The sequence below is a fragment of the Capra hircus genome, unplaced genomic scaffold (genome assembly GCF_001704415.2).
Source record: "Capra hircus breed San Clemente unplaced genomic scaffold, ASM170441v1, whole genome shotgun sequence".
NCBI lineage: Eukaryota > Metazoa > Chordata > Mammalia > Artiodactyla > Bovidae > Capra > Capra hircus.
Window position 1 is genome coordinate 1 of NW_017218773.1, and position 22342 is coordinate 22342.

General features: G+C 43.4%; 1 pseudogene; it reads left to right on the forward strand.

The window, feature by feature from the left end:
* Positions 1-3827: 3827 nt before the first annotated feature.
* LOC108635553 lies at positions 3828-12320 on the forward strand (annotated as a pseudogene).
* The last annotated feature ends 10022 nt before the right edge of the window (positions 12321-22342 follow it).

Sequence of the window (22342 nt, forward strand, 5' to 3'; positions counted from 1 at the left end):
TTTTTTTCGAGAGGTGACCGTAAAGGATAATAATCTCAAAAAGATATTTTCTCCCACAGCACACAATTCTGCCCTCTACTTACCTGGGTCAGTTGCCTAAATTGCCGCATATTATCATTGATTACATGCAGGACAGCTAAGTATATTAAAATAGTCTGGCTCCTGCATTTGTCAGGGGCGTGAGAGTCCGCAGTGCTTGGTAGACTTTCCGCCACCCCACCTGCAGGTCTGAATCCTGTCGGAGCGAACTAAGATCCCGCATGCCACGCCTCAAGGCCAAAATAATAAGAATGGGTGAAATGACTGCGACAGTTCTCGCCTGTTAACCTCTGTTAACTACTCATGACTGCCCAGTGCCACAATGTCCGACAGCTTCCTCCCTCAGAAGAGGGTGCGGCAGGCGAGCCACGTGAAGCCTCCCCAGGCAAAGTCTGCCAAGTGTCCTCTGTCCCCTCAGCCCCATCCTCCCTCCGGCCACCATGTGACAGCACTCGAGCACAGCTCTGGGCCCCTCTTCTTTTCCAGTGATCCCCAAGCCCACAGGGCCCAGCCAGAGTCTTCCCCCTGAGGTCCATTTCCACTCCCTTCGTAATGGCCTGACGAGGGTATGCCGATGTCCATACGTGTGGCTCCCGCCAGGCAGCGCTGCTACAGAATCCCGCAGCTGCTGTGCCTCACTCCCCTCTCACCACAAGCCTTTGAGGTGCTGCGCTCATGCACTCACAGGCTTGACAAGACCAGTGCTCCTCAGGAAGGTGCAGCTGCCCCTGCAGAGGGTATCTGACATAACCTCATCCCATAACCCTAGAGATTACTGGCGTGCGCACCAGCCAAGATTTTCTGCAGTCTCTGTGCGAAGGCACACATGATGGGCTCAGACGAGTGAGCCCGAACTACAAAACCAGAGTCCCTCTTCACAGCCTCTCCCTATCTTCTCAGAACACAATGCTCACGTTGCTGTCGTTGGCTGCTCCTTTCACCCGACAGCAGGCATAAGGCATGATCCTTGTGGGGCTACGACGCTGGTACCCACGAGACATCGGCCCCTACCCTACAATGCGGATGTAGCGCAGCGAAGCCCGACTGGCACACCCCTACTGCCTCAGCATGACTCCCCTAGGGAGGGTTGGCCGCCCAAGATCACCTTGTGGCTGCAGAAGAAGACATAGGCCAGGGCTCTGAGGGACTACCAGAAATCGCGCCTCCCAAAATAGTTTCTCTGAATCCTAGACAGGCACCAGAACGTCCAACAGTTTTACAAACAAGCTAGAGCACACACTTATAAAGCAGCTTACGACTGGGCTGAAGCTATTGCGTCATCACTCTATCGAGTTTCGCAGACACAGTGAGGGAGCGAATGCTTTGCACCCGCATCACTATCACGTTATAGATCCCTCTCGTTCACATACACGCTTCTGTCCTGCTTACCAAATAATAAACTACACGGTTTTCATCTCATATGTCTTGTTTCTAGTATTGCTTTCAATTTGCAATTTTTGTATATACCCTCTTATGGATCTTCGCATGTAGCTGCAGGTTATTTTTTAATACAAGAGACTAAAGAAAGAACAATGTGCAGGTCCACTGTGCGCCTGGATTAGTAGTGTCCATGAGCCGTCAGACACTTTGACTCCATCATCAGCTCGTCGCTGGTGCTCTGCATCCTCTCTCAAGTGGTGCTCTCAATATACTCATGTGAATGTCATCATCCGGTCCTCCTCAGCTTCAAGGGTATCACTCTAGAGTCACTGCTGATTACTTTGGATCGTCTCGATTGTCTTGTCAGAAGAAAGCTGCTCTCTTGTTGATCTTAGTGAATGCCCCTTGAGGTGGCGAAGGTCAAACAGCGGAGACATGCCGCATCTCATAACCTTTCCCTCAACAGAAGGTGAAACCCCCTGGGCGGATCAGTCAAAGCAGGTCAAGCTCGTTGTGTGTCAGCCATCATAGGGCCTTATGCCTGTACCTTTTTCAGTCTTGTTCTGGATAAAGTTTTACCTGAAATATGTCTTTGCCTACTGTCACACATTGCTTTTGGTGTCGTATCGTGGAGAGACAAACGCATCCTAGTACACAGTATAATAGCAAGGTCTGACGTCATCGCATGAGCAACCCAACTCTATATCTTTTCGAAAATTAACACAGTAGGAGGACTTGTCTTTTTCGCCATCCACTTAACATCTACGGATGCACTAATACTTGACGTGCCTCCACCGTAACTGCGGGAGTCTAGCCCTCGACTCGGTCTCCATAGGGGATAACTGACCGCCAGCTCCACCCGCGTAGGGCGTGTCTCATCCTACACACCGCTGCCCTGCCACCAGATTGGTAGAGGATATCTCGATATCTCTGTGGTAAAACTTTGGTCCCCTAGTCTGCTTGGGCTTTCCTACCTCAATTTGCCGCTCACCCTACTGATCCGCTGTCACTTATTGTTTCCTAACCTCATTCTCCATTTAACACCATTGTCCCATTTTATCGGCTGCCCAGCTTCCATACCGATCATTTCCTTGCTGCACTCCGCGAGCTTCCTGTAGTAGTAATGTTGGACCCTAGTGCGCTGCGCCGCGAGGCCTAAACATTGCCTCCCAGCTTGATTTTATCGTTTCTTGGAAGGATCGACTTGAGCATAGATATTCGATTGTGAGGTACTTTTGCTGATTTCCCATGCACAATCCAGCTGTAAAATTCTTTATCTTTCAACATGTGTCGCCTGACAAAAATGCCATGGAGCGTAATCTTTGATAGAGGGAGGTTGCACTGAATCTGCTAGGTTTGCGCTCTTGCCTCCGTGTGGTAGTGTGATGGATACATATATACACAAAACTCATGAGATTTCTTCCAATCACCGAACTTGCGTATATCTCACCAAGTCTGATTATGTGGTGTCCTCTTCTGATTTTCTATTCGATCAGGTTATACCTATAGTCTTTCTGGAGTTATGGACTAGGAGAATTTAACACTAACGCTCATCTTTTTGTTTGCCCTGTACGGTTTCGTGCTGCGCTTGATTTGCAGGCAACTCTAACACGGTAGTTAGCCTGCCTGCTGACAGTGCTGCACGACTATCTCATTAAGTCTCAACTCGCTGTCCCTTCAGCCGCATCCTCATCCTCCACCTTCCGATCAGCGTTAGTCCTTTCCTAGTGTCTATCTTTGCGCAGTGAGATACATTTCCTCGTAATTATATCCAGAGGAGAAGAGTATAGTACATATTACTTATTGTGTCCACCTTTATGCTGTCTCTTCTACTGTGTTCTGGGAACAACATTCAAGCGCCTCTTAGTATTTGAACAGGAAGTCGCAATTGTTAAATTGAACAAGAAGATGAAACAAGTTGTGCTTATATGTGATTACTGAAGGTCCATAAACTGGAAATTTGCTAGCCTTCCCAAGAAGAGCAGTTGCAAGGTTCCAGCTTTTAGTGTGAGCGCCATGAGATGGAATATGTGAGCAGGTGGTGGGGATGATGCGGGTCAGTATCGGGCTCCGGCCTCCTTCACCTCCTTCCTGCGAAAGCGGCAGGTGGCTCTTGCGCCAGCCAATTTGCCTGGCCTGGTGTGACTCTTGTCCTGACTCAAGTGACATGAGTAACGTGGATACGTATTAGAGGTGAAGGCTGCTGCTGTGCCCTTTTAATACACAGGAAGGAATGGCTTTGCATGGCCACCCAACGATGTCGTCCCAAGTTAGCATGGTGTACAGTGCAAGGCAGTCCTGTCATGTGCATTCCCTTGCGTTCTACGTCACTCCCCCACTTGGACGCTCATGTGAGTAGAGAGTGTGGACTGTCACAGGAAGCTGGCCCGCACTCGGGATCATTCGCGATGAGCACCGACGCGGTTAGGCACGATTCCCTAGGAAAACACGCTCAGCAAGTCAGTCTTGGTGCTTTTTGGTAATTTTTTCATGTTTCCTGCCCCAGTGTCAGCCGGTGTCAGTTTAATAAATAAGTAAACGTGAGGACTCTTCTTCCGAAAGAGAAGAACAGTCCCAGCTACAGGAGAGGTGACACCCTGACAGGGAGCCTGTACTAGGAGGCTGCTCCCACACGGGGAGCTGGCCACTGCTCACGGGAAAGGCCGATGCCTATCTGGCTTGTGGTTCTGCACCTTTATAACCATTCAGTTCAGTTCAGTTGCTCAGTTGAGGCCCAACTCTTTGCATCCCCATGGACTGCAGCAGGCCAGGCCTTCCCTGTCCATCACCAACTCCCGAGCTTACTCAAACTCATGTCCATCAAGTTGGTGATGCCACCCAACCATTCTCATCCAGCCATCTCACTTTTATAGCCATACTGGTTATTAAAAATAACCTGATAATTAACGGCTTGGGAGATTTCCTATTAGCATTTAGTTTTAAAAATTTAGTTTGTTTTTGGCAAGAGAATTGTTTGATTAGAGTAAGGAAGCCTGGAGAGGCAGTTAGTGGCAATCACTTTCTCTTAACTGTTTGAGACGAGGTGGCCAGGCTGCCCACACATGGCCCTGAGAAACATGTTGATGTCGAAAACTGTATGTGCAAATGCTCTATCATTTTCATGAAGGAGAATGGAAATTAAAAACATGCAACAACTCACTTATCAAACTGCAGTCCATCAGCTCTTTTGTGCAGAAGTTGACAGTGATTCTGAAAACATCTGCTTATTTACAGAAACTTAAAGGCAATTCTGTTTGTGGATTGAAATTGAAAATTTTAAATCTTAAATGAAATTTGCTTCCAAGTTTGTTTGTAATTACCCAGTGTTTCTCAATCCTAAAGGAGACAGTATTTTTTCTAATCCCTCCCTGCTGCCAGCCATGAAATTTTAATGCCAAATATTATGAGTATCTTTTAGGTACTGTATGTATTTATATACTACATGTATTTTTTGTGCTTTATACATAGAAAAGTAAGGTTTTGTTCCCTTAGCCCCCCAAGAACCAGTTTTCACCTTGTTGGGCAAATGTCTCCAAGCATTTGCTGTTGTTGGTGGCTGTATTAGAAATAGAATCAGATTTTGTGTGTTTTACGTTTAAGTATGTTAATTATATAGGTGGACTTTAAAGAAATATGTTATATATATAATTTTTTTAATCATGAAACTGTTTTTGTTTCACTGTTAAGCATCCGAGTTGCCATAGAAACTTTTATGCGGCTTCCCTACAGAGCAAAAAAAATTCAGACTGTACTGCACAAAACCTGTCACATTGCACATTAACTTCTGTGAAGACAGTGCTGAAATTGTGTAAGTACAGCTTCTAATGTATGCTGAATCATTAGTAAAAGTCTTAAATTGAGTGTAGGAAGTTTATGTGAAATCAAGTCTTTATGAAAAGTCCTAAAACGATTTCAAAGGTCTCTTTGTCCTTCAGGAGGGATCTTCTGAATCAGCCTGTCGAACCTGGCCATGCAGCCATGTCCAGAGGCTGCAGTGTAGGGGGGTTTAGAGTAAGACCCAAGCTCTGTTTCTTTTTCTTTCTTTCTTTTTTTTTTTTTTAAACAAAAAGGGCAAGTTGACTTTAAAGAGAAAACATGGATACATCAGATCATGGAGCATTAGCGAAAAAGTCCAGGCATCCTTCTCCCGCCCTGTTTCTTCCCTCCTGTCCTCCCTCCTAGGAAGCCTCTCGTGACCTTCTCAGGCTCTGAATTGGCAGACCTTTGTTGGTGCTTTTATGCATATTCACATTGAGGGAGCTTTTAATGAAAATTAGAATGCATGTCTTATTGGCAAATTTACCAGCTGGCTTGGTATCTTATTGGTGTGGATCCCAAGGCCAGCTGCAAGAGTGGTGTTTTCATCAGACCAAGGGAACTACAGGTGATGAGGGCTGGGGCTATGGAGATGGGCGGGTCTCCACAGACCTCACAAAAGCATTGGTAATGGAGGCGGCCTCCAAGCTGAGAGAGAACTTAGAACGCAGTATCACCAGGCCGTGCAAGCTGAGTCAGAACTGTGCTGCTTCCTGCAGCTTTATCCCCCACAAAGCCACAGTGATGGAGGAGGGGGGAAGACAGAGTGCAAGGGCGGGGGGTGGGAGCGTGCTGCCCCCAGGACCTCAGGTAGTGCTCGTTCAAGGCAGCAAAGATCACAGTCATAACCCTGACACAGCACTGCCCAGTGCAGGAACCCATCCCATACAAACACTGGCAGTGTGGGCAGAACGCAAGATAGGGGGTGTGTGTGTGAGAGAGATACATGTGTACACATGTGCATGCATGCGTGTATGTATCTCTACATCAGTGTACAGTGCAGGATTGTTTGGAAACAACCTAGCTGGCTATCAAGAGAGGAATGGTTAGGGGCAGCTAATATGCCAATTATATGCCCCCAGGAGAAAGACTGAGAGTAGAAGGGAGTACACGTATTGGCAAAGAGCTTCAACAAACATTCTTAAGGTAAATTCACCGATAAGACAGTGCACTCTAATTTTCACCAGTTTAGTTTAGATGAAATAACTCAGGAGCAGCCAGATGGAAGAGATGCATGGGGCAGGGTCTGGGGAAAGGGGCTGCCTTCCCTCCAGGGACACCTGTTCCCCCACACTTCTAAGTGTTCACCAGCCCAGAAGCTCCCAACCTAGTCCATTTTTAGTGTTTATGGAGGCTTCATTACCTAGTCATGATTGTTTAAATCATTGGCCTTTGACAGTTGATTCAACCTCCAGTACCTCTCCCCTCCCCAAAGGTCCAGGGAGTGGGATTGAAAGATGCAACCCTCTAATCACACGGTTGGTTCCCCTGGCAACCAGCCCTCATGTCTAAGTTTTGTAGGCACTTTCTACAGGTCACCTCAGTAACATAACAAAAGACACCTTTTATTACTCTCATCACTGAGCTCTGTGCCAGAAACAGTGACAGTGACCAAGTTAATATTTCTTACTATAAATCACAGTATCACACAGAGAAAAGGACAAGATGATGGGGAGAGATGGGGCACAGTGAAAGAGAGTTGTCAGAGTGAGGAGTACCGTGAGACAGCAGGGCCTGGGCCCCCGTGGCCACTCTTGGAACTTTGGTTTAACCAACACGGAGGGAGCCCTCGCTCTGCCAGTGTGTGCTGAGTATTCCTCACCCAACTCATTCCCTGTTCCGGGGAGCTAGCACCCTGGCTGGGGAGACGGATGTTGCAGGTAAATGGGACAATGGTGTTGGGATGGTTGATGCCATGGAGGTGGGCACAATTGAGCAGGAAGCCCCACAAAGGGCCCATTCACAGTGAGTCTCTACACTGGTGCAGGAGGTGGTGGGAGAGAAGCCTACTGCGGGGTGCAGCTGGGGTCATCACCCCAGGTCAGAGCTAGACTCCCCAGTTCCTGCATCATATGTTCCGTGTGTAATGTCCGAAACACCCACTGTGTAATTTCAAAGTGATGTCAGCATGACTAGCCTTGGCTTTTATTTAATGAGATTGCCTTTGTCCTCTTCCAGACGAGCCAAGAAGTGGGACAGTGCAGCTATTCAGTACTTCCAGAACATCCTGAAAGGTAAGGCAAGTGCATGACCACAGCTGCCTGCTTTGAACTGACCCCCAAGGGGGTTTCACCTTCTGTTGGGGAAAGGGTTTGAGATGCGCATGTCTCGCTGTTTGACCTTCCCCCTCAGGGGGATTCATAAGTCACAGGGAGCTTTTTCCACCCCAAGTATCACAGTGACTCTGTACCCTTGGAACCTGAGCGATGGATGTGGACATCAGTAATTGGCAAGTGAAATCAGCCAGGAATTGTGTAGGTGAGGCACCCTTCCGCGGTGATTGCCTTTTTCTTAGTCTGTATAAAACTGCAGCACTGCAAAATAATATACATGCATTCCATTGAACCAGCAATGATGAAAAGCCTGTTTTTTAGCAGGCAAAGGGTAGTAAGTGGGTACGTACTGTGTGATCCCCATCCTCGCTAATGAAGATGTATAGAATGTCTCAGCACCTGTTTAGTGTGCTCTCTGTTTAAATCGTTGGCTGTAAATTAGACTCTTTTGTGGCATCTGTCCTAAGCCCTGGCAGTCTGAGCCAAGTAACTGGGCGGCCTCTAGGGTCATGCTGAGGAGTAGTGGGTGTGCAGTGGCTGGGCTACATCCTGATGCCTGCTGGGGCCCTGGCCCCTCTCCTTCACTGCCCTGCTGTCCGGGTGAAGGAGCAGCCAGAGGCATTGTTCCTGGAGAAATGGGAGGTGGGGGCACCTCTGGTTTTGTAGTTCGGGCCCTCGTGAGCCCACAGGGGCCCTGAGAGACTCAGACTTGGAGGAGGCAGAGTACTTGGCTTGGGTACTATTCTGCTACCTCTGAGCAGCCTTCCGAGAGCCTGGTCTCCTCGCCTGTAAAGTGATAGCAGCACCACCTCAAAGGCTTGTGGTGAGAGGGAAGTGGAACACACTGGTGGACTGAGCAGCGTGCCTGGCGGTACCCACACGTGGAGCTGCTCTTCAGGCATTCGGAGGGTGGAATGACTCAGGGGGAAGACTCTGGCTGGGCCTGTGGGCTTGGGGATCACTGGAAAAGAAGAGGGGCCCAGAGCTGTGCTCGAGGTGCTGTCACATGGTGGCCGGAGGAGGATGGGGGCTGAGGGGACAGAGGACACTTGGCAGACTTTGCCTGGGGAGGCTTCACTGTGGCTCGCCTGCCGCCAGACCTCTTCTGAGGGAGGAAGCTGTCGGACATTGTGGCACTGGGCAGTCATGAGTAGTTAACAGAGGTTAACAGGCGAGAAACTGGTCGCAGTCATTTCACCCATTCTTATTATTTTGGCCTTGAGGCGTGGCATGCGGGATCTTAGTTCCCCGACCAGGATTCAGACCTGCAGTGGAGGTGCGGAGTCTTAACCACTGGACTCCCTCAAGCATGCTTTTAACATCATCTTCTTCATGTTTTCATTTATGCTATTTAGCAACTACCCAGGTAGAAGCCAAATTGTGTGCTGTGGAAGAAGATACTTTTGAGGTTTACCTTTACGTAACTCTGAAAAATGAAAAGGTAAGTGAAAGAATTGTATTTTTAAAGTATTTTATTATTGTTAAAATGCTGTTTTAATAAACCAGTACACACAAAAAAAACAGTGTCATTCACACTTGCTCTTACCTCAGGCTGTTACAGAGCAGAGGCATGCTCAGCAGAGAGAACTGACAGTGGGTGCATGAGGTCAAAAGTGCTAGGAAAAAAAATGGGGCCACAATTCTTTTCCAGCTCCTAAAGGAAGCACAGGGATGTGTCCAGGGTGCTCTCTTTCTCTCTCTTTTTTAAACTTGTTTTCTTTCACACAGAATTTTTAGGAGACATGCACGCTGATCCTTTTATTGTCAGTATCTGTTAGGTAGGGAGAACAGGGAAGAGGAGACCAAAATGGCGGTGGCTACAGACCAGGAAGGGAAAGCCCGCGAAAATGACACAAAAGGAGGCCCACGACCGGAGTGAGGACCTCAGGGAAAACAGACACCGCTCCTGGCTGGCCCAGTTTACATAGCGCAGGCCCAGGGAGAGAGAAACATATAAACAGAGGAGCCAAAGCTAGCTCGCTTGCTCTCCCGCGCCGGGGAACTCAGATGGAGCAGATCGACGTGCCCTCACGTCTCGAATATGGGTTTTCCTGCTATCTTCTAAATAAAATAGAGCTGTAACACTGATTTGTCTAAGAGCTATAACACGGTCCATTTGAGACCTGAGAGCTATAACATGGTCTATCCAAGACCTGAGAGTTGTGACTCGCCGAGGGGGCTTTAATGTCCGTCACTCCAAATCTTTGTTGTGACGAGACAAAGAGTTGAGAAACGTACACTCGCGGGATAGTATCCTTCCATTGTCTGGATATACTACCGTGTTTATCCATTCGCTTGTTGATGGACATTTGAGTTGTGGCCTCTGTGGGGCAAGTGCAAATGAAACTCCTGTGACGATTCATGTGCAAGTCTTCCCTGGACCTGTGCTTTCATTTTTCTTGGGTAAATAGCCAGGAGTCACCCTTCTGTAGAGTGACCGTTGTACAGTCCCATCAGCAGTGAGAGTTACACTTCTTCCACGTCCTCTCCGTTCCTTTTACGGTCATTCTCTTTGGTGTGTAGTTTATCTGTACTTCCCTAATGCACTTTCCTTCTTGGAGAAGGAAGTGGCAACCCACTCCAGTACCCTTGCTTGGAAAATCCCATGGACAGAGGAGCCTGGTATGCTACAGTCTATGGGGTTGCAAACGGCCGGACACGACTGAGCGACTTCACTCACTCACTCAATGACGTAATGGTCTTGAGTGTCTTTTCACATGCTGTTTGCAATCCATATGTCTTTAATGAGGTATTCAGATCTTTTACCCATTTATTTTCATTTTCTCCTGTTTAAAATTTTTTATCCTTTTTTAAAATTGAGGTATAATTGATGTGCAACATTATATGAGTTACAAGTGTACGGCACAGTGACTTAATACTTGTACATATGCATTGCACAGTGTCTAGTTAACATCCACCACACAGTGTCAGAATTTTTTTTCTTGTTCTCATCAGAAGATTTAGCAGCTTTCAATTATGCGATACAGTATTGCTAACTGTAGCCAGCTTGCTGTACATCATAGGCCCATTTATTTCATAATGGAAAGCTTTTACCTTTTGACTCCCTTCTCCCATTTCACCACCTTCTCCCTCTGACCCCCACGCCCAGCTTTGGCAGTCACCGGTGCTTCTCTCTCTGTGAGCTTGCTTTGCTTTGTATTTAGATTCCACATAGAAGTGGAGATTATGTAGCTTTTGTCTTTCTCTGACTGATGTCATATAGCGTAATGTCCTTAAGGTCAGTATATGTTGTCACAGATGTAAAGATTTCATTCTTTTTGTGGCAAATAATATCCCACTGTGTATATATGTATATACGCCACAATTTTTAATCCATTCATTCACTGATGAATACTTAGATTGTTTCCATAATTTTGGCTATTGTAAATAATACTACAGTCAACACGGAGATGCATCGTGTCTTTTCAAGTTAATGTTTTTGTTTTCGTCAGATAAATACCCACAAGTGGAATTGCTGGATTGTATGGTAATTCTGTTTTTAACTTCTAAAGGAACCTTGGTACTGTTTTCCGGAGTGACTATGCCAATTTACATTGCTACCAATGGTGCCTAAGGGTTCCTTTTTCTCCACAAGCTTGAAACACCTGCCCTGGGTGTTTCTTGTCTTTTTAACAATAGCCATTCTGACAGATGTGAAGTGATACCTCACTATGGTTTTGATTTGCATTCCCCCACTGTTGACCATCTGCATGTCTTCTTTGGAAAAATGTTGATTCAGATCCTCTGCCCATTTTTAAATTGGATTATTTGGGGGGTTTGTTTGTTACTATTGTTTATGAGTTTTTATGTATTTTGGATATTAACCCCTTATATAATAAGTGACTTAACAGATGTTTCCTCTTATTAAAAATCTTTTTGTTTTATTGGTGATTTTTGTGCTCTGAAGAAGCTTTCTAGTTTGATGTATGTAGTTCTGCTGGTTTATTTTCACTTTTGTTGCCTTTGCTTTTGGTGTCAAACTCCAAAAATTATCACCAAGACCAGTGTCAAGGAGCTTATTATCACCTATGTTTTCTTCTATGAGTTTTATGCTTTCAGATCTTATATTCAAGTCTTTAATCCATTCTGAGTTTGTTTGTGTATGGTGTTTGCACAGTTTCATTGTTATGCGTGTAGCTGTCTAGTTTTCCCAACACAGTTTATTGAAGAGACTGTCATTTCCCCATTATATATTCTTAGCTCCTTTTTAGAATTTTATTGACCATATATATCTGGGTTTATTTCTGGGCTATCTTTCTGTTCCATTGAACTATGTGTCTGTTTTTATGCCAATGCTATACTCTTTTAAAAATTGCTATGTTTTGCCCATTTAAAAATTGGTTTTGTTTTCTTTTAATTGAGTTTTTTGAGAGTTCTTTATGTATTCTGGATACATGTCCATCCAAAGGTATTATCTAAAAATATTTTCTCCTGTTTTTCTTCTCAAGAAGGTTGGCCAGAAGTGTGTAGTTCACCATTACGAAAGCAGAAGTCACGAGATCAATTTCTGTCAAATTCTGTTCTATAAAATAATTTTTCTGAAGATTAATTTTCAGTTAAGTTCGGCATGGTTTTTGAAGTCACGTGACTGTGTTTGTCTTATTCATGAAATGTTTATACAGGTTTGTGTTAACGATGACCTGGTTGCAAAGAACTTCGCTTGTTATGTGTCACCCATGGAGGATAACAACTTTGATTCTTTGGAGAAGCCAAGATTGAATATAAAGTCAGCATCCTTTTCCAATAAGCTCAATCCAGCACTTACTCTTTGGCCAATGTTTTTGCAAGGAAAAGATTCTCAAAGGATGGAAAGTGAGTGGATTTCACCAATGTATGTTTCCCTTAAGTTGTCTTATTTATAGAAATCTTAGTGTATTAATGTAAATTGTTGTATCGACTTTCCCCCATATGGAGACAGAGATTTTAATTCTGAATTTAATATTTTAAATTTTTTTGAAATATTTTAATTTTAATCCTAGTGAGTTTGTTAGGTTTGAGTTTTGAAGTTCTAAGGGAGCTGTTGTGGTTTGTTTTTATGAGAGCAGGAAAAAAGATTGTTATTAATTTCTTACTAACGTGGAGTTATATTTTCATTCTCTGGCTAGGTGGGTAAAGAATCCACCTGTCGTGCAAGAGACACAGGAGATGCGGGTTCAATCCCTGGGTCAGGAATATCCCCTGGAGAAGGAAATGGCAAACCACTCCAGTATTCTTTCCTGGAAAATCTCATTGACAGAGGAGCCTGGTGGGCTACAGTCCATGGGGTCACAGAGTCTGACTTGACTTAATGACTGAGCGCAAACCCGTATTTTCAGAAGTCTGTATGTTAGTAGTTTAACGATATTATCAAAACAAGTGTGTTTTTTAGAATTTTGAAAAAGAGCCATTTATTAGCATGAAAATATGAGAAGAGTCAGTCATGGGCAATGGGAACAACTGTAAATATTTCCTCTACACCCATGTTTCTTAGTCCCCTCACATTGCTCCCCTGCCCTGTATTAGGTATTCTGTAAATCATACAACAGAGGTGATTTACAACAAATTCACGTTTGTATTTTGGGTTTTATTTCATGCTTTAATCTTGAAATGGATTCTTTCTATCAGAGTCATGTAGTTTAACTTTTCTAGCAAAGTCTCTCGCGCATCTGTGTCCCCAGGGTGTGGGTGACCTCAGGCCAACCAGTAGGATCCTGGGTGAGTGTTCCTCTCCTGTTCCATTTCAATATAAAAGAATACTCTTAAATATCTTAGGACTGTAAGAGTTGCTTATAAGGGCTATGGTAATTCTGTCTCTCTTTTTCCCTTAATTTACTGGAACGAATTTATGCTGTGAAAGAAAGTGAAAGTGAAATCGCTCAGTCGTGTCCGACTCTTTACGACCCCATGGACTATAGCCTACCAGGTTTCTCTGTCCATGGGATTTTCCAGGCAAGGATACTGGAGTGGGTTGCCACTTCCTTCTCCAGGAGATCTTCCCAACCCAGGGATCAAACCTGGGTCTCCCACATTGTAGCCAGATGCTTTACTATCTGAGCCACCAGGAAAGTTTATGCTGTAGATGCTGACAAAGATAATTTGCCTTGTAGTCTGTAGGATTTTGCCGAAACATAACGTAACAGGCACCTGTTTGTGTGTAGGACTGATTTATTCCAGCCCAGACATAGACCAGTGGTTATTATTTGTCATCAAAATATACCTAAGGATTTGATTGGTTTTTATTTTAAGCAATAGGATGCATACAAATAAGAAAGAGGCATTTATGAAGTCAGAAATATCCCGTCTTTAACTCCGTTATCTCCAGGTTCTTGAATGAGTTGGAATTTTTGGATGGGGGTGAAACTTGCTCGGCTCACCCTCTGTGGCGACTGCTCTGTGCTCACCCCTACATTGGGCGTATGTGTACCTATCAGTACTTCAGAGAGAGCCATAGTAAGCCTCTAGTAAACTAAAACTTTAAGTGTGTGCCCAGTCATGTCCAGCTCTTTTACGACCCTGTGGATTGTAGCCCGCCAGGCTCCTCTGTCCACGGGATTCTCCAGGGAAGAGTGCTGGAGTGGGTTGCCACTTCTTACTCCAAGGGATCTTCTGGATGCAGGAATCAAGCCCACGTCTCCTGCATTGGCAGGCAGGTTCTTTACCACTAGCGCCTCCTGGGAAGGACCACCTTTGATGCACCTACTTACTAAAATTTTACGGTCTTTTTTCTCTCAGTTTTTCAGGTGTGAGGGTGTGCCCAATTTCTTAAGAAATGAGATTCTACTGTACAAACGTGTATGTGGTGTTTTTCACCTCTCTCTAGGTTAGCTGCATCCAGTGTGATGGGGTTTGAGGCTGTGGGCTCTGCCATGAGACTATCTGTCTGCTCCCTCCTCTGTGGCACAGGGAACATCATTCCCTGCTGCTGGGTTGGTGAGATGAGCTCTCTGCGTGCAGAGTTTGTGCGGCAGACATGGGCACCTGTGGCCCCACCTACATTCTGGTGTGCCTCATAGGAGGCATAGTGTGTCATAGGAATTCCTGCTGAATGGAGCCCATTACTGACGGGAATGTTATTTCCATTCCTGTGGAAGCAAGAAAAATACCAGGCGTTTACATTGTGTTTACCCACCGCACAGCTTTCCATTGTTTAAGGGCTTCCCTGGTGGCTCAGATGGTAAAGAATGTGCCTGCACTGCAGGAGACCTGGGTTCAACCTCTGGGTCAGGAAGATCCCCTGGAGAAGGGAAACCCCATGGACAGAGGAGCCTGGTGGGCTACAGTCCATGATGTCGCGAAGAGCTGGATACGACTGAGCCACGAACTCTTTCTTTCTAAAAAATACTTACTTACTTATGTATTTGATTTGTCGGATCTTTGCTGGGGCATGCGGAATGTTGCTTTCTGGTGCTTGGGACTCCCTAGCTGTGGCACACAGGCTCTGGAGCACGTGTGCTCAGTAATTGTGGTATGTGGGCTTAGTTGCTTCGCGGTACGTGGGATTGTGCTTCCCTGACCAGGAACCATCCCATGTCCTCCGCATTGCAGGGAGGAGGACACTGGACTGCCAGGGAAGTCCCACCTAGTTTTATTTATTACAGTCAGTGTTGGAATTAACTCTGCATATCTTTGAAAAGGAAAAGGTTGATGGTAAACAAAAGAAAGCTCATAAATGAGATGTGACCTGACTGTCATGCAAGAAACAAAATTATCAGATGTTACCTTCTCAGGCAAAGATTTCTTTTTTCTTTTTAATATTTGTGAGAAGCTATTTCAATTTCAGTTGTCTGTTTATTAAATTCTGATACTTCTCTTTGAAGTTCCTTACATTTTCAAAAATCAAGTTCAGTACTTTCTAACACTTGGCTAGACAATCAAATAGTGCAGAAAGGCTATAAAGAAAAGCAATTTTTTCTTGTCCAGCTTCTTCTCACCCAGGCTCCTTGCTTGAGATAAACCTTTTTTTTTTTTTTCTTAGCTATTTATTTTGGCAGTTATCTCTTAAGTTTTAAAATACCTGTGGTTATTTTATTTTGTCCATGCTTATGCATTCTGGATCCTGTCCTGATTTCTGCGGTGGTTAGCTGTCACACCCCTAAGCCACATGTCTTCAGACACTGTTCTAGGGATTCACCAGAAAAGGAATCAAAGTCTGTTTTCATGGAGTTCTCTTTTATTTTCTCAGTAAACTTCTGTTTTAGGATGATCACAAATTTCCAGATAAGTTGGAGAGCATTACGGAGAACTTGATTGTATCCTAAACCACATGAGAGTAAGTTGCCGACTGGAATGCCCCATCTCTCCCCAGTACTTGAGTGTGTTTTTCCTGGAAAGAAGAGTACTTTCAAAAATAATCGCAGCATAGCCATCTACATCAGAGATTGCCGTTGCTACATTGTGATCGTCTGGCTCTCAGATAACCCCTGTCATTTTGCCAGTCGTTGCACTGAGTCCTCTGGGGAAGGAAGACACAGCTCAGCGTCAGGTGGAGCATCTCCTCGCCGCCCTGGGTCTGAGCAGTCCTCAGTCTTCCTGGACTTTCTGGCTGTGACACTTTGGCGGATTATGGACCTGTTATTTCATAGCATGTCCCAGTCGTGGCAGATGATCTCCTGTTTCCATTTTCGTTGATTTTTGCTCTGAATTTAATTCTTTTTGTCTGCTTACTTTACATTTAATTTGCTCTTCTTTTCTAGTTTTCTAAGGTGGAAGCTTATATTATTAATTTAAAATTTTTTTTTCTCTTCTAATACAAACATTTAATGCTGTCAACTGCCCGTCACTGAATCCCATAAATTTTGATAAGTTGTATTTTTATTTTCATTTGGTTAAAAACATTTCAGAATTTCTCTTGATATTTCTTCTTGATCCATGTATGATACAGAAGTGGGTTGCTTAATCTCCAAGTATTTGGGGATTTTCCAGCTATCTTGTTGTTACTAAGTTAGTTTAATTCCGTTGTGGTCTGATAGTGTCCTTTGTACAATTTCCACTTTATTTAGATGTGTTTTATATGGTCTGTCGTAGTGTCAGTTCCACTTGAGCTTGAGGAGAAAGTATCTGCTGTAGGATGAAATTGTCTGTAGATACCAGTTCTGACCAGTTGAGGTGATGCTGTTGAATTCAGCTGTACCCTTACACTGATTTTCTGTCTGCTGGGTCTGTTCCTTTTTGGTAGAGAGCTGTTGCTGTCTCTAACTGTAGTGGTATTCTCATCTATTTCTCCTTGCAGTTTTATCAGTTTTGCCTCACATATTTTGAAGCTTTCTTGTTAAGCACACACACAATTAAGTCTCATATGTCTTTTTGAAGAATTGGGTTCTTTATTACTATGTGATGCTTCTGACCTTCATATTTTCCCTTGTTCTGAAGTCTATCTGAAATTAATACAGACACTTTAGCTTTTTTTTTAGGCTATAAAGATTTTACTGAGGTACAACTGATGTATAATATTATTTGTTTCATGTGTGCAACATAGTGATTCACAATTTTTAAAGGTTATACTGCATTTATAGATATTTTAAAATATTGCTTATATTCCCTGCACTGTACAGTATATCCTTGTAGGTTATTCACTTTATGCATAGTAGTTTGTACCTCTTAATCCACTGCTGTTTTTTTGGAACCTCCCCCCTTCCCTCCCCACTACTGAGAACCACTAGTTTGTTCTCTGCATCTGTGAGTCTATTTCTTTTTTGTTAAATTCACTAGTTTTATTTTATTTTATTTTTTTAGATTCCACATATAAGAGGTATCATACAGTATTTGTCTTTCACTGCCTGACTTAATTTCACTAAGCATAAATCCATCCATGTTGCTGCGAGTGGCAAATTTTCATTCTTTTTATGGCTGAGCAGTATTCCGGTTTGTGTGTGTATGTGTATACACACCACATCTTCTTTATTTGGGTATGGATAGATTGCTTCCGTATCTTGGCTATTGTGAATAATGCTGCTCTGAAAATTGGGGTGCATGTTTCTTTCCAACTTAATGGGACCACATTTCTTTCTCCGGTCATCTGTCAGTGGACATTTACACTGCCTCCATGTCTTGGCTGTTGTAAACAATGCTGCCATGCTGGGTGCATGTATCTTCTCGAATTATGGTTTTCTCCAGATACACACCCATGGATGAGATTACAAGATCATATGGCAACTCGGCTTTTAGTTTTTTAAGGAACCTCCATACTTTTCTCCATAGTGATTGCACCAGTTTACATTCTGACCAACAGTGTTGGTAGGTTCCCTTTCCTCCATAGCCTCTCCAGCATTTACTGTTTATGGACTTTTAATGATGGCCATTCTGACAGGTGTGACGTGATACCTCATTGTGCTTTTTTGAAATTCATTTTTAATTGGAGGATAATTGCTTTACAATGTTGTGTTGATTTCTGCTGTATATCAAGATAAATCAACCATAGGTGTACATATCTCCTCTTCCTCTTGACTCATTGTGCTTTTGATGTGCATTTTCTTTGATGATTAGCAATGTTGAACATCTTTTCACATGCTTGTTGGCCATCTGTATGTCTTCTTAGGAGAAAAGTCTATTTAGGCCTTCTGCCCATTTTTAAATTGGTTGGGGTTTTTTGATGTTGAATTGTATGAGCTGCTTGTATATATTTGGAAATTAAGCCTTGTCAAACATGATGTTTACAAGTATTTTCTCCCAGTTGTCTCTTTGTTTATGGTTTCCTTTGCAGTGTAAAACTTGTAAGTTTAACTAGGTCCCATTTGTTTATTTTTGCTTCTGTTTTTCTTTGCCTTGGGAGACTGACTTATACAAATTTCTAGAATTTGTATAAATATTTGTCTTATATTTGGGTGTATTTAGACCAATACCATTTAAAGTGATGATTGATTTAGTTAGATTGATACCTGCCAAACTCGTTACTGTTTTCTGTTCATTGCCTTTGTTTTTTATTCTTGTCTTCCATTTTTTGTCATTTATAGCTTTAGTTGAGCATTTTACAGAATTCTGATTTCTTTCCTTTTTAGCACATGAGTTTGCTTCTTTTTTCACTTTTTTTAAATGATTGCCTTAGATATTGCAATATTTACAACCAGTCCAATCTATTTTCAGATAACACTGAACCACCTTACAGGTAGTGCTAGTACCTTATAACAAAATATTCATAATTCCTCCCTCCTGGCCATAGTGTCATTGTTATTCTTTTCATGCATATGGGTATGTGTGTAATAAATGTCTATTTACATATTTTATATGTATATGCATAAATAATAAAATACTTTGTTGCTGTTATTTTGAACAAACTGTTATCTGTTATATCTGTTTTCAAAAAAGAAAAACTTAAATTTGCCTTGACTTATTCCTTCTCTAATGTTCATATCCTCAAGTTCAGTGATTCTTTCTGCAGATGAATACATTCTACTAAGTTCATCAAAGGCATTCTTCATTTCTGTTAGTGTTTTTGGTCTCTGGCATTTCTTCTTGATTCTTATAATTTTCATGTCCCTGCTTATATTACCCATCTATTCTTGCATATTGTTTGCTTTTTTATTAGAACCCTTAGCATATTAATCATTTGTTGCTACTGTTGTTCAGTTGCTAAGTTGTATCCACCTCTTTGCAATCCCCTAGACTGCAGCACACCGGGCTCCTCGGTCCTCCACTACCTTCTGGAGTCTGCTCAAATTCATGTCCATTGAGCCTGTGATGCTATCTAACCTTCTTATCCTCTACCGCCCTCTTTGCCTTCGGTCTTTCCCAGCATCAGGGTCATTTCCAGTGAGTCATATCTTTGCATCAGGTAGCCAGAGTATTGGAACTTCTGTTTCAGTATCAGTCCTTCTAATGAATATTCAAGATTGATTTCCTTTAGGATAGATTTGGTTTGATCTCCTTGCAGTCCAAGGAACTCTCAAGAGTCTTCTCCATCACCACGGTTTGAAATCACTAGTTCTTCGGTGCTCAGGCTTCTTCATGATCCATCTCTCATATCCTGTACATGACTTTCCATCCGTACATGGAAAAATCATAGCTTTGCCTATATGGACCTTTGTCAGCAAAGCAATGTCCCTGCTTTTTAATATGTTGTCTAGGTTGTCAAAACTTTCCTTCCAAGGAACAAGTGTCTTTTAATTTCATGACTGTAGTCACTGTCTGCAGTGATTTTGAAGTCCAAGAAAATATGTCACTAACTGCTTCTACTTTTCCCCGTTCTGTTTGCCATAAATTGATGGGACCAAATGCCATGATATTAGTTTTTTTAAAATGTTGAGTTTCAAGCCAGCTTTTTCACTCTCCTTTTTTAACTTTCATTAAGAGGCTCTGTAGTTCCTCTTCACTTTCTGCCATTAGAGTGGTATCATCTGCATATCTGAGGTTGTTAATATTTCTCCCAGCAATCTTGATTCCAACTTTTTGGTTCATCCAGCCCGGCATTTTGCATGATGTACTCTGCATATAAGTTAAATAAGCAGGGTGACAATATGTAGCCTTGTCATACTCCTTTCCCAATTTTGAACCAATTCGTTGTTCTATATCCAGCGCTAAACTGTTGCTTCTTGACCTGCATACAGGTTTCTTAGGAGACAAGTCAGGTGGTCTGGTATTCCCCTCTCTTTGAGAATTTTCCACTGTTTGTTGTGATCCACACAGTCAAAAGCTTTAGCGTAGTCAATGAAGCAGAAGTAGATGTTTTTCTGGAAGTTCCCTCATTTTCTCCATGATCCAGTAAATGTGGCAATTTGATCTCTGGTACCTCTGCCTCTTAGAAATCCAGCTTGTACACATGAAAGTTCTCAGTTCAACTACTGCTGAAGCCTAGCTTGAAGGATTTTGAGCATTACCTTGCTAGCATGCGAAGTGAATGCAATTGTATGGAAGTTTGATCATTCTTTGTCATTGTCCTTTGAGGTTGGAATAAAAACTGACCTTTTTCAGTCCTGTGACCACTGCTGAGTTTTCCAAATTTGCTGACATGTTGAGTGCAGCATTTCAACAGCATCATCTATTAGGATTTGAAATAGCCTCAGCAGGTATTCCATCACCTCCACTTTCTTTGTATTAATGCTTCCTAAGACCCCTTGACTTCACACTCCAAAATGTCTGGTTCTAAGTGAGTATCCACACTAGCGTGATTATCTGGGCCATTAAGACCTTTTTTGTATAGTTCTTCTGTGTATTTTTGCCACCTTTTCATAACCTCTTCTGCTAGGTTCTTAGCATTTCTCTCCTTTATTGTGCTCATCCTTGTATGAAATGTTCCTTTGATATCTCCAGTTTTCTTGAAGAGAGCTCTAGTTTTCCCCATTCTGTTGTTTTCCTCTATTTCTTTTCATTGTGTATTTAAGAAGGCCTTCTTGCCTCTCCTTGCAGTTCTCTGAACTCGGCAGTCAGTTGGGAGTTCTCTGAACTCCTTACCTCTCCTTGCAGTTCTCTGAACTCGGCAGTCAGTGGGAGTTCTCTGAACTCCTTACCTCTCCTTGCAGTTCTCTGAACTTGCATTCCTTTTCTTCCCTTGCCGTTTGCTTCTCCTTTTCCCTCAGCTATTTGTTAAGCCTCTGCAGACAACCACTTGGCCTTCTTGCATTTCTTTTTCTTTGGGATGGTTTTGGTCACTGCCTCTTGGACAGTGTTAACTAATCTCTGTCCATAGTTCTTCAGACACTCTGTCTGCAGATCTAATCTCTTGAATCTGTTTGTCAGCCTCCACTGTATAATCATAAGGGATTTGATTTAGGTCATAACTTGAATGGCCAAGTGGATTCCCTAGTGTCTTCAATTTAACCCCTGAAGTTTGCAATAAGGATCTCCTGATCTGAGTTGTACTAAATTTCTGGTCTGACCAGTTTCAACATCTCTGCTCTGTCTAACTCTGGTTCTGATTCTTGCCCTGTTTCTTCAAACTGTCTCTCTTTTTTTGCTTTTTGGTATGCCTTGCAACTTTTTTTTAAATTTAAAGTCAGACATGATATTCTGGTAAGAGGTGGGCTGTTAGAGGTACAGTTGTAAGGTATAGAGGGAGGGGAAGCATCCTTAAAGCTGTGATTAGATCTCCATGTTTTTGAGCCTTTGCATCTGGTTGTGACCTTCAGATTTGCTTTTCAGACCTCCACTTCTCCTCTTAAGGAGGGTTAGGATGGCTGAGGGGGTGGGGAAATAGATGGGCTATTTCCCTTCCCCCAAGGCAGTTCAGTTCAGTTCAGTTCAGTTCAGTCGCTCACTCTTTGCGACCCCATGGATCACAGCACACCCAGGCCTCCCTGTCCATCACCAGCTCCCGGAGTTCACTCAAACTCATGTCCATTGAGTCAGTGATGCCATCCAGCCATCTCATCCTCTGTCTTCCCCTTCTCCTCCTGCCCCCAATCCCTCCCAGCATCAGAATCTTGTCCATTGAGTCAACTATTCACATGAGGTGGCCAAAGTATTGGAGTTTCAGCTTTAGCATCAGTCCTTCCAATGAACACCCAGGACTGATCTCCTTTAGAATGGACTGATTGGATCTCCTTGCAGTCCAAGGGACTCTCAAGAGTCTTCTCCAACACCACAGTTCAAAAGACTCTTGAGTCCCTTGGACTACAAGGAGATCCAACCAGTTGGGCTATTTCTCTTCCCCCAAGGCGGTTAGTCTCTGATAAAGCCTGGGTAGTTCAGTTCAGTTCAGTTGCTCAGTCCGGTGTCCGACTCTTTGTGACACTATGGACTGCAGCACACCAGGCTTCCCTCTCCATCACCAACTCCAGGAGCTTACTCAACTCATGTCCATTGAGTCGGTCGGTGATGCCATCCAACCATCTCATTCTCTGTTGCCCCCTTCTCCTCCTACCTTTAATCTTTCCCAGCTTCATCTTTTCAGATGAGTCAGTTGGATTGGAGTTTTTCAGCATCAG